The sequence below is a fragment of the Lithobates pipiens genome, unplaced genomic scaffold, assembly GCF_037356315.1.
Source record: "Lithobates pipiens isolate NorthernLeopardFrog02 unplaced genomic scaffold, aLitPip1_a1.2 Scaffold_27, whole genome shotgun sequence".
Classification (NCBI taxonomy): Eukaryota; Metazoa; Chordata; class Amphibia; order Anura; family Ranidae; genus Lithobates; species Lithobates pipiens.
The window spans coordinates 93094028-93104973 of record NW_027507788.1 but is presented as its reverse complement, the minus strand read 5'-3'; the positions used below and the strand labels follow the sequence as shown (position 1 = coordinate 93104973).

The window sequence follows — 10946 nt, the reverse complement described above, 5'->3', positions numbered from 1 at the left end:
CTGTTTTCTCCATTCCCCCTGAAAAACATCCCTTGATATGTCTACTAAGCTCTCAAGAAGAAGTGCAAACACTAAGTAGGGGGATAGGCAGCTGAACATATATGGATGAAGCTATGACATGTAGGCAATGTCTATTTTCAAGATTGGTTTTAATTTGTGTACAATACATTTTTTGGATTTTAGAAAAATATTTTTTTGAACATGCTTCTGATGTAAACCATAATTGTGATATTTACTTACCTGGGATGGAGGTTCTGAGATATAAATAGTTGGGAAATTAGCACCTTTAAATATTAAACTTTTCTTCACCAAATATTCTTCAAGTTTATATATAAAAATATACCCCAAATAGGAACCAAACAAGTTGATGACAAATGTATGTAGTAGTCACTGTTTCCGAGGCATTAGCCGAAATATCTTTGCAGATAATATGGGAATGGTCAGATGTCGGGAGGTGAGTCATGGGAACGGACAATCTGCTTACAATGCAGACCTTTATAAACCTTGTCCGGAGCTGACAACGGTCCATTCAAAATTTCAGCAACTCAAAGAAGAAGAGTTACCATCAGCTCACTATGCTTTATATCTGGATATGCTTGTTCCTGGGGCTTGCAGGTAAAACCTAATCACCGTCACATCTCATTATCAATTCTATTGCATCTTGAATTAGAAATTGTTTGGTCTCGAAGTCTAAGTGTATACAAACATTTTTTTCTGTTATGGATATAATGCAGAAGGATTAGAAACGTAATAGGTTTTCTATTGCTGTAGGTGTCCCTGCTAAGTAGATTCACCTTCTCTCTTTGTCCTAGGTACCAATGCCATCAGGGTAAATCTCCCTGATGGGATGCAGACAAAAAAAATAAGATGGCAGATATATTAACATCCTACATGCTACGGAAAGAAAAATAGCTAGACATGCAATTATATACATATGCATAGAGATTGCCTTCAGCCTTTGAAATCACTGTAAACATGATGGTCAAAGGTAGGGGCATTGGTAGGTCTACAAAAGATTTGGGGCTAGAGCCCATAGCTGCGAAGTAAAGAAAGTCATACGCTTGGGCGGGCACACACATGTATATATTATATGTGTGTGTGTATATATATATATATATATTATTGTTACATATCTGAGTGCGGATTCTCCCTTACATCAGGGTCCCCAGAGAGTCCCACCCTTACATCAGGGTCCCCAAAGGGAAGGTAATAATATGCTCTTGGGAGTAAACTATTAACTTTCCCAAAGGTTGCACCTCTACGATTAAGCCTAATGTGAGTAAAATTTGTCAGAGGCGCATTATTTATGGGCTGGGATCTGAGCTGAAGCCTGTCTTTCATTTATCTGACATTTGACTCCTTCCCTCCTCCCGATTGGCGATACGATTCGACTCCTATCAGGTGATGGGTAACAGAACCACGCACCTGATTGGCTGAGCGACGGTTCAGTGTTAGGAAAGCGAATAGTCATTCGCTTTTCTAACACACCTGGGTGAACTGCGAGCGCCACTAAGTATCTGTAAATAAACTCTTTTTGATATCTTTTTCAGCTGCTGCTCCTTCTTATGATGATGATGATAAGATTATTAATGGCTATGAGTGTGCCCGTAATTCCCAGCCTTGGCAGGTATATTTCACCGTTCTTGGAGACCAATGGTGTGGTGGATCCCTCATCTCATCACGGTGGATCATATCTGCAGCTCATTGCTATCAGCCGTAAGTGCCATGGTTCTTCTTTGTAGACTGGTAATACTTAGTAATACAGAATAAAGATCAAGCCAGTGGTCTGGGGATTTTATGGTTTGGGTTTCTGAATAGGATCAAATAATCCTAGATTAGCCATAAAATGGGGCTATGTAGTTCTCTGAATAATCATACCAATAGGATATCCCTCCTTTAACTTTTAGGCACACCCACTGTTCAGTTAATTTGAGGCAGTCATGTCATTAACGTTCACACCGCAGTGTTTTAACTTTCGGAGTCGCCGCCGTAACACAGTTATATTACATGTTGATCCTGCATGTAATTCCAGTATTTTTCCACTTTTTATCGTTCTAAGTGATCCAGCAAAAGCGGAAGCTAGATAGGTTTGGATAATCTATGCAACACTGACAGGGCTGGTTACAATGGCCGGCTTCTGTTCCTTTAGTTTACATTTTCAAATCATTAATACACATTCTACATCAATTTAGATATAGGACTATGCCCACAAACCAGCTGCCATCTTATGTCTATGGTGTTTTTAATATATTGCCTTATATTATATTTATGTTTGTGAGTAGTGCAAGTAGCCACAAAGTCACCCAATACCAAAAATAGGATAGAGTATAATGATTACACGAAACAAGTAAATATTTAGCTGAGAGAGCAAAGTTGGCTGTGAGATCATGCTCATCTATACTGTGATATCAAAAGAGGAATATTTAGTGGGTGGGGTTCAAGGGGACTTTTTTTTATAGCCAAGGCATGGTGGCCTAGTGTTCCATGTTTTTTGTGCTACCAGAAAAACTTGATGTAGCAAAACACAGTCACACTCTCTACACCTTCACTTTTAACCACTTGACCACTGGGCACTTAAACACCCTTAATAACCAGACCAATTTTCAGCTTTCAGTGCTCTCACAATTTGAATGACAATTACTCGGTCATGCAACACTGTACCCATCTGAAATTTTCGTCCTTTTTTTCCCACAAATAGAGCTTTCTTTTGGTGGTATTTGATCACCTCTGCGTTTTTTATTTTTTGTGCTATTAATGAAAAAATACCGAAAATTTTGTAAAAAAAAGCATTTTTCTTCATTTCTATTAAAATTTTTTGCAAATAAGTAATTTTTCTTCATAAATTTGGCCAAAAATGTATACTGCTAAATGTCTTTAGTAAAAATAACCCAAATTAGTGGATATTATTTATTCTGCGTGAAAGTTATAGGGTCTACAAGCTATGGTGCCAATCACTGAAAATGTATCAATTTGATCACAGCTGATGTACTGACAGTCTATCTCATTTCTGGAGACCCTAACAAGCCAGTAATGTACAAAAACCCCCCAAATGACCCCTTTTTGGAAAGTAGACATTCCAAGGTATTTAGTACGTGGCACGGTTAGTTTTTTGAAGTTGTAATTTTTTCCCACAATTCTTTGCAAAATAAAGATTTTTTTTATTTTAATTTTTTTTCACACCAAATTGTCATTTTACCAGGCTATTTCTCTCACACGGCATATACATTCCACAAATGAAACCCCAAAATACATTCTGCTGCTCCTCCTGAGTACGGTGATACCACATGTGTTAGACTTTTACACAGCCTGGCCACATACACAAGTCCAACATTGAAGTAGCAACTTCAGGCGTTCTAGGAGCATAAATTACACATCTAATACCTCAACCACCTATTACACTTATGAAGGCCCTGGAGCACCAGGACAATGGAAACGCCCACAAAGTGACCCCATTTTGGAAAGCTAACACCCAGGTTTGGCACTGATGGGCACAGGTGGGCACTGATGGACACAGGCGCCACTGATGGACACAGGCGGCACTGATGGACACAGGCGGCACTGATGGGGCACTGCAGTGGCGCAGGTGGCACTGATGGGCGCAGGTGGCACTGATGGGCGCAGGTGGCACTGATGGGCACAGGTGGCACTGATGGGCACTATAGTGACTTTGGTGGCACTGGTGTGGCTCTGGTGGCACTGATTAGCACACAGATGGCACTGGTGGGCACAGGCGGCACTGGTGGGCACAGGCGGCACTGGTGGGCACAGGCGGCACTGGTGGGCACAGACGGCACTGATGTGGCACTGCAGTGGCGCAGATGAGCACTGATGGGCACAGGTGGCACTGATGGGCACAGGTGGCACTGATGGGCACAGGTGGCACTGATGGGCACAGGTGGCACTGGTGTGGCACTGGTGTGGCACTGGTATGCACTGTAGTGGCACTGGTATGCACTGGTATGCACTGGGGTGGCACTGGGGTGGCTCTGCTGGCACAGAGGTGGCACAGAGGTGGCACAGAGGTGGCACAGAGGTGGCACAGAGGTGGCAAAGGTGGCACAGGTCGCACAGGTGGCACAGATGTGGCACAGGTGATAGATGGCACTGGTCTGTCACTGGTCTGTCACTGGTCTGGCACTGTTCTGGCACTGTTGTGGCACTATTTGGGCACTGCTGGGCACTGCTGGGCACTCACGGTTATCTTTTATTTTCACTGGGATGTTCTCCTCTCCTCTCACGCTGCATCGGTGTGAGGAGAGGAGACTGATGACCTTAGCTTGACCCGGCAAGCCGAATTGTTTACATTTGTGATCGCTCCGTCATTGGACGGAGCGATCACGTGGTAAAGGACCGCTGCCATTGGTCCTTTACCGCGATCCGTGTTGCGCCGGGTCCCGTGAACTCGGCGAGCACGGATGTTCCGGCGTGCGCGCCCCAGGGGGGCGCGCACGAACGATTCTCCGGGAGGCCGTTAATTAACGGCCTCTTAGAGATAGCAAACCGACCTATAGCCGTTAATCGGCTATAGGCCGGTTATTAAGTGGTTAATATCCAAATTCCTGCAAAGTTCTTTTGGCCATGCTACTGCTGTGGGTCACAAATTCACTTAGTTCTGCACACCTGTGACCCAGATTCAGCTAAAGCCCACTGTCGGCTGATATCACAAAGCCAGTCCAGGCTTTGCAGGGATCCTGACAATAATGTTGTGATCCACCCAGATGTTAACAGAATGTTAACATGCAACTGAGAGCCTAACCCAACCGCCCCCACCCCAGCTCGGTGCTCCAATGAGCTCTGGAGGGGAAGAGCACATGGTGGGGACTGATAGTCACCACTTGGTGCTCAGAGGACCCAAGAACTGAGCAAACAGGGGTCTTTGATTACTCAGTTCTCAGGGTTAGATCTGGCGGAGGACAGCTGCAGCAACAGATTGATTCTGCAGCCATCTTGGTATGTATGTTTATTTTCATTATTGACCTTTTAAATTGTTTAGCCGTGAATGTTATTGATAGAATCCTCTACATTTTGCAGATTATCTGTAGTCACCCTTTATTTAATGGAGTATATTGGCATCTAAAGTTCCTCTTTATTCTTCTATTCAATTCATACAGGCCCCAGTACCTGACTGCTCACCTTGGGGAACATGATATTAGTAAACAAGAGGGGACAGAACAGCATATCCAGGTGGAAAAGGCTATAAAGTACTCCAGCTACAACGCTAAAACCTTAAATTATGATTTCATGCTGGTCAAACTAGCTCAGCCTGCCCAGTTCAATAATTACGTTCAACCAATCCCAATAGCCACATCCTGTCCAACAGTGGGAAGTCAGTGCCTGGTGTCAGGCTGGGGGAACACAAGAATCATTGGAGGTAAGTTCACTGTCTGGGCTTTATAAATAGTTGTTTTAAAGCTGAACTTTATTCAGTAAAAACATCAAATGCATTTAATCCAAGGACCTAATCATAAATAAATACCCAAAATATAATGACCCGTCTCAGACCAGTATAACCTGTATGACAACAGACTGGGAGAGAAAGGGTTAGTCTGAGGCTGTGTTGCATTGCGCATGCTCTGACTACAAACATGCTGGAAGACGGAAACAGCAGAATGATGACTTTAGCCTCCATACTTTCGCATTGCTGGAGACCCGATGTTTATGTCCTGCGCACGCTCACCGCAAGGAAAATAATTGGCAATGAGTAAATTCAATCAGTGCACACAAAAATGCATAACATTCCCCAAAAATCCCAAAAGCTATAAAGTTATAAATCCACTCTTATTGTAATAATGCATGCAGGAATGGTTTTACAGGTGGAGGCCACTGACTTTTTTCCCCCCCTAATCATCTTTTCTGACTGTTTTTCACTGGTTTTGCATTTGGCTAGGTTCAGTGTCACAGGCAGTTACTCTAGGAGAGTTGGACAGGGCTGTAGAAGGTCTGTAACCCATCAGCAGGACTGGTATCTGCTCCTTTTTGCAAGGAGAAACAGGATGAGCACTGCCAGAGCCCTACAAAATGACCTCCAGCAGGCCACTGGTGTGAATATCTCTAACCAAACAATCATAAACAGACTTCATAAGGGTGGCCTGAGGGCCCAGCGTGCTCTAGTGGGCCCTGTGCTCACTGCCCAACACCATTGTGCATGATTGGCATTTGTAATTGAACACCAGAATTGGTAAGTCCACCACTGGCACCCTGTGCTTTTCACAGATGAGAGCAGGTTCACCCTGAGCACATGTGACAGATGTCAAAGGGTCTTGAGAAGCCATGGAGAGCATTATGCTGCCTATAACATTGTTCAGCACAGGGCCGCTGACAGGGGGGGCCACAGTTCCTCTTGTAGGGAGACCGAGTACACAGGGGGGCCACACAGGGAGGGGGATTAGTGATGAAGGATTGTGTCTCTCTTCCTCCAGCAGCTGAAATCTGGTCTCTCCCCCTCTCACTTTTAACAGTTGAGAAAGAGGCAGTCGTCCCTCAGTAATCCCCCTCCCGGTGCTCCTAAGTTTCTTATCGCTGTTTCTCTCCCTCTGTCTCTCTGATCCTGGAGCCTGTATATTTTTTTCATCGCATCTCCATTTTTATTCATTAACTCAGTTTTACCTTTTAGATTTATCTTTTAGATTTAGCAGGAATGCTGTGAGTTATATTGTATTTGTGTCTGATAGATCATTTTATTGTAGTTTTATCGTAATACAGCTTTAATATTTTCTTGGGGGGGGGGGGGCTGTCAGGTAGTCCGTACGGGCCCCGCGATTTCTATCAGCAGCCCTGCAGGAAGTGTGCAAATGACACAGGAAAGCTCTTAATTCACTTCAACAAATCCATTTTTTATACTTATACATAACATTGCAAAGCATTTTGTTGTACCTGTTTTATGATTAAGAGCAAAAAAGGAAAGTTAAAGATTACATATTGTACACTTTAAGCCAAGACTATTGCTGTGTCCTGCAAAGCACAGGTTGACTTCAAAGGAGTTGGGGCTCTTCAATCTTTGGTTTATTGTTCAGGTTCCTTACAAGGTTTTTGTCTTGTTCATGCTTTTTCTGCTACCATTTTTTTGGACGATTTTAGTATTACACGAAAGGGTTACATATTATGCCAGGTCTTTATTGCTGTCAATTTCCCATTGCAAGATTATTTCCACTTTCTGTATTGTCACCAGGACAAAAGTGAGGGGGAAATCACCTTAATACAAAACTGAGCAAAATTATTTTAGCTGGAACTCCACTTTAGTTAAAATAATTATTTAAAAGAAAAACGGCTCTGATCATCTCTCAAAATAACGTAAATGATAATGTAAAAATGTTGACGTGTATAACATCACCTATATCTTAAATGACACTGCATTGTAGTTAATAACAATATATTTAACTTTTTTTCAGTGCAATATGCTACACAATTACAGTGTCTTGATCTCCCTGTTTTGTCGGACTCCAGCTGTAAAGCTTCTTATCCAAACCAGATCACTACAAATATGTTTTGTGCTGGTTACATGGAAGGTGGCAAAGACGCATGCCAGGTGAATATTAAATATAAATATTCATAAATGTCTTTATAGTGCATTTTTAGGATGGTATATCCATAGCAGATCATATGGCTGCTATAGAACCAATGGCAGAACTACTGCTTGGGCTATGGGGCCCCTGTAAAAGAATAGGAGGGTTTAGTTCAGCTTTAATGTTTGTCTGTTGCTTGACGTTCTGTTACTTTGCCAGTTGTTAGTGTTGTTTTTGTTACTCCCCTCCCTCTTTTCTGTCAATGTGAGGCAAGTGCAGGACTCGGAGATACAGAATAATCTCCTCCCAATATTATTATCATTGCCACCAATGAAGCTGGGGAAAGGGGGATTGTAAATACACAGAGTACTTGTTACCCCCTCTTTCCCAGGGTACATTGGTGGCAGTGTAATTTAGGTTGCTGCTGCCACCAAGCTGGGGAAAGAGGGGTTTCAATCAGGGCTGTGCCAAGAGAGGGCGGTAGGGATAGCTGTGAGTTTGGGGGGGTTGGGGGTTGAGGTCAGGCGGGGAAGAGCTGTTTGCCTACCAAACCTATCCAGACATCCATCCCCACAGTACCGCACAGGATTTTATGGCTCACCTATTCATCACTTGTTTCCTGCTGTCATTTGTAAACACAGTAGCCAGAAGAGGAAGCAAAGCGAAGGCTTCCACTGCTACTACCGTGCCTCCAACTGATGACATCTATTTTAGAACAAGGCATAGGAAGCGAGTAATGGAAGACTTTCTCTGCCTGCTTCTGTGTTTACAAATATTAGCAATGCTCTGATGAGATGTAAAATCCTGTGTGGGACACACGTGTGAGAGCAGCTCTGCGTTCAAACAGAAAAGGTGGGGTTGACATGTACCCCCTTTCAGCCATAACATTATGACCACTGACAGGTAAAGTGAATAACAATGATTATCTTGTTACAATGGCATCAGAAAGTGGGTGGGTCACTTTGACTAGGGCTAAATTGTAATGGCTAGATAAATGGGTCAGAGAAACTCCAAAACTGCAGCTCCTGTGGGATGTTCCCAGTTTGCATAGACAGGACCTACTAAGTGTGATCCACAAAGGGAAAACCATTTAACAAGCAACAGGATCATGGGCAGCCAAGGCTCATTGATGCATGTGGGAGGGAAGGCTGGCCTGTGTAGTCCAATCCAATAGAAGAGCTACTATTGCTCAAACTGCTATAAAAGTTATTGCTTAATCTGATATAAAGGTGTCAGAACACACTGGAATAGGTTAGCATTGTGCTTATTCCTATTCTCATAGATAGAACAAGTGTTTTATCCTTGAAGTGGAGGGGTGCTGTGAGGGTGGTTGTAAATCTAACCTAGAGATTTAAATTCCATTTTCCATTTAGTCTCTGGTGGTAGATGGTGGGGTGACATAATTAAGTCTGCTAGAGAATATGGATCGAGGAAGTCCAATTCACCCCAGAAGAGAGTATGGTTTTACACCTTAACAGAATGTATGAAAACTAATTGGGAAGCTTTACAGTAGTTGATAGGGTGAGGTACTGTAAGGCAGTATTGCATAGTAAATATACAGGTTCCGATATCTCTCCATTAACAGGGTGGAAGCCTTTGTTTTTGTGAGTTTCACATTATGCCTTTTCTCATTGAGTGGACCTGTTTTTTTATACTAATAAGTTGTTCACGCCTTGAAGACTCAAAACGAAACCCACTTTGATTTTACCGTTTCCTATTCATTCTAAGTCTTCTTATTTTCAATCCATGTAGTCAAATATGTGTTTACATCTGTATTACACTGTACATATTTATATGGCAGACCTCTAAGCACAACACGTAAAGGGACCCCGTGTATGTATTTGTACTGTGTATTATCCGTTTTCCTGGAGGTTGGCTCTAAAACTGACTTCTATTTCAGTATGTAGCCTTCAAGGATTTTCCAAAAAAAGAGATCAGACCATGGAACAGTATTCACGTTGTAGACCTAGTTGTCTCTTTAACCCAGTGGTTGTGGAATAGGCAGCTTGTTGCTTTGGATATGGCATTTACAGCAGTGTTCTAAAGTTTACACCATAATAGAGATTACAGTCATACATAGTGTTTCCCAATTTGCAAATCAGTATATGTGACTATGCAATACAATTACAGTCAATGCAGGTAAATTAGTGACCAAAACATTAGTTGGGGGAAAAAGATATAGAGCTAAAGATAGAGAGCATGTAATAAGGTTGGCAATCCTGTTTAAAAGGATTCAGTGGGTGTGCAAAAATGGTGGCCATGGGCAAGGATTAGAGATTATGAGCTATTTGAAGGATCTGTGGGGTACCTAAAGTAGAAAAGTTAGTGTCATGCAACAGGCAATATGGGAGATGGACGTGTTCAATGCCAATTTAATTAAAACAAGGTCGAAGTGGAGCCAGGCTCCATTGGGGGCATATTTAGTGGAATATGGACCTCTTCCTATTCAAAGGATACCCAATATTTTGTAACCGCAGCACCAGCCATATATATGTATATATGAATGATTGTGTAATAACATTGTACAAAAACCATAATTACACTGCTATAATTCTGGAAGCTTATATGCAGCATGATATATCACACATTCACTTTCATGGAGGGATAATATCCTGCTTTCTAACCCTCTTTTAAAAATATCAGTTTTGTGTTTGGCAGATTTGCCTACATGCCCAAGTGAACAGTCACGACCCCTGGTGACATACCATCTCGGTCCCTGCCATGACTGGGTCTTTTTAAGCTAAAATGAAACTGCAAGTTTGACACCTAAGCATTATATTTACAATATAACGGAAATAAGTGATTTAATAATTAAAATGTGCCAGCAGCTCTCACTTTTTTTTGCTTAGATTTTGAAGTATTATATTAAATATAGACTTTCAGAAGCTGGAGGGTGTTTTATCCCACACAAGTAAACAAATAAATGTAATTATTAGTCGTCTTATCTTTTAAGTACTTTCTTGCATTGATGTACCTCTATTTTAACAGGGGGATTCTGGTGGACCACTGATCTGCAATGGAGAGCTGTATGGAGTGGTCTCCTGGGGTAAAAACTGTGCAGAACGTGGATATCCTGGTGTCTACAACAAAGTCTGTATCTATTCTGACTGGATTAAGAACATTATGGCGAGTAACTGAAGCCTATGTTACACCAAAGCAAACTTATAATAAAGCATAGTACAAGTTCCCAGCATCTCCGAGTGTCTGTATTGCTTTTACTACCTGTGATTTTTAGGACTTTTGTGTGCATAACATAATTCAATGAGTCTATAAGCCACCAGTTGTTTTTTACACAAGGAGATATATGTTATATTTTCACCAAGCCATGCAGCTGTTGTAGCGATACTAATAACTGAGAACCTGTACAGACACCTGTTGTTCATAGAGGTCTAAATATAACATGAAGGTAACCATCTAATGTGCAAGTCCATTCATCCATCTACT

General features: G+C 42.1%; 1 pseudogene across 1 annotated transcript; it reads left to right on the top strand.

Moving 5' to 3' along the window:
* Positions 1 to 395: 395 nt before the first annotated feature.
* LOC143933988 (trypsin-3-like) lies at positions 396 to 10695 on the top strand (annotated as a pseudogene). Its single transcript, XR_013263182.1, has 5 exons — positions 396 to 615; positions 1551 to 1716; positions 5112 to 5371; positions 7389 to 7525; positions 10491 to 10695. The product of XR_013263182.1 is annotated as a trypsin-3-like (transcript).
* Positions 10696 to 10946: the final 251 nt, after the last annotated feature.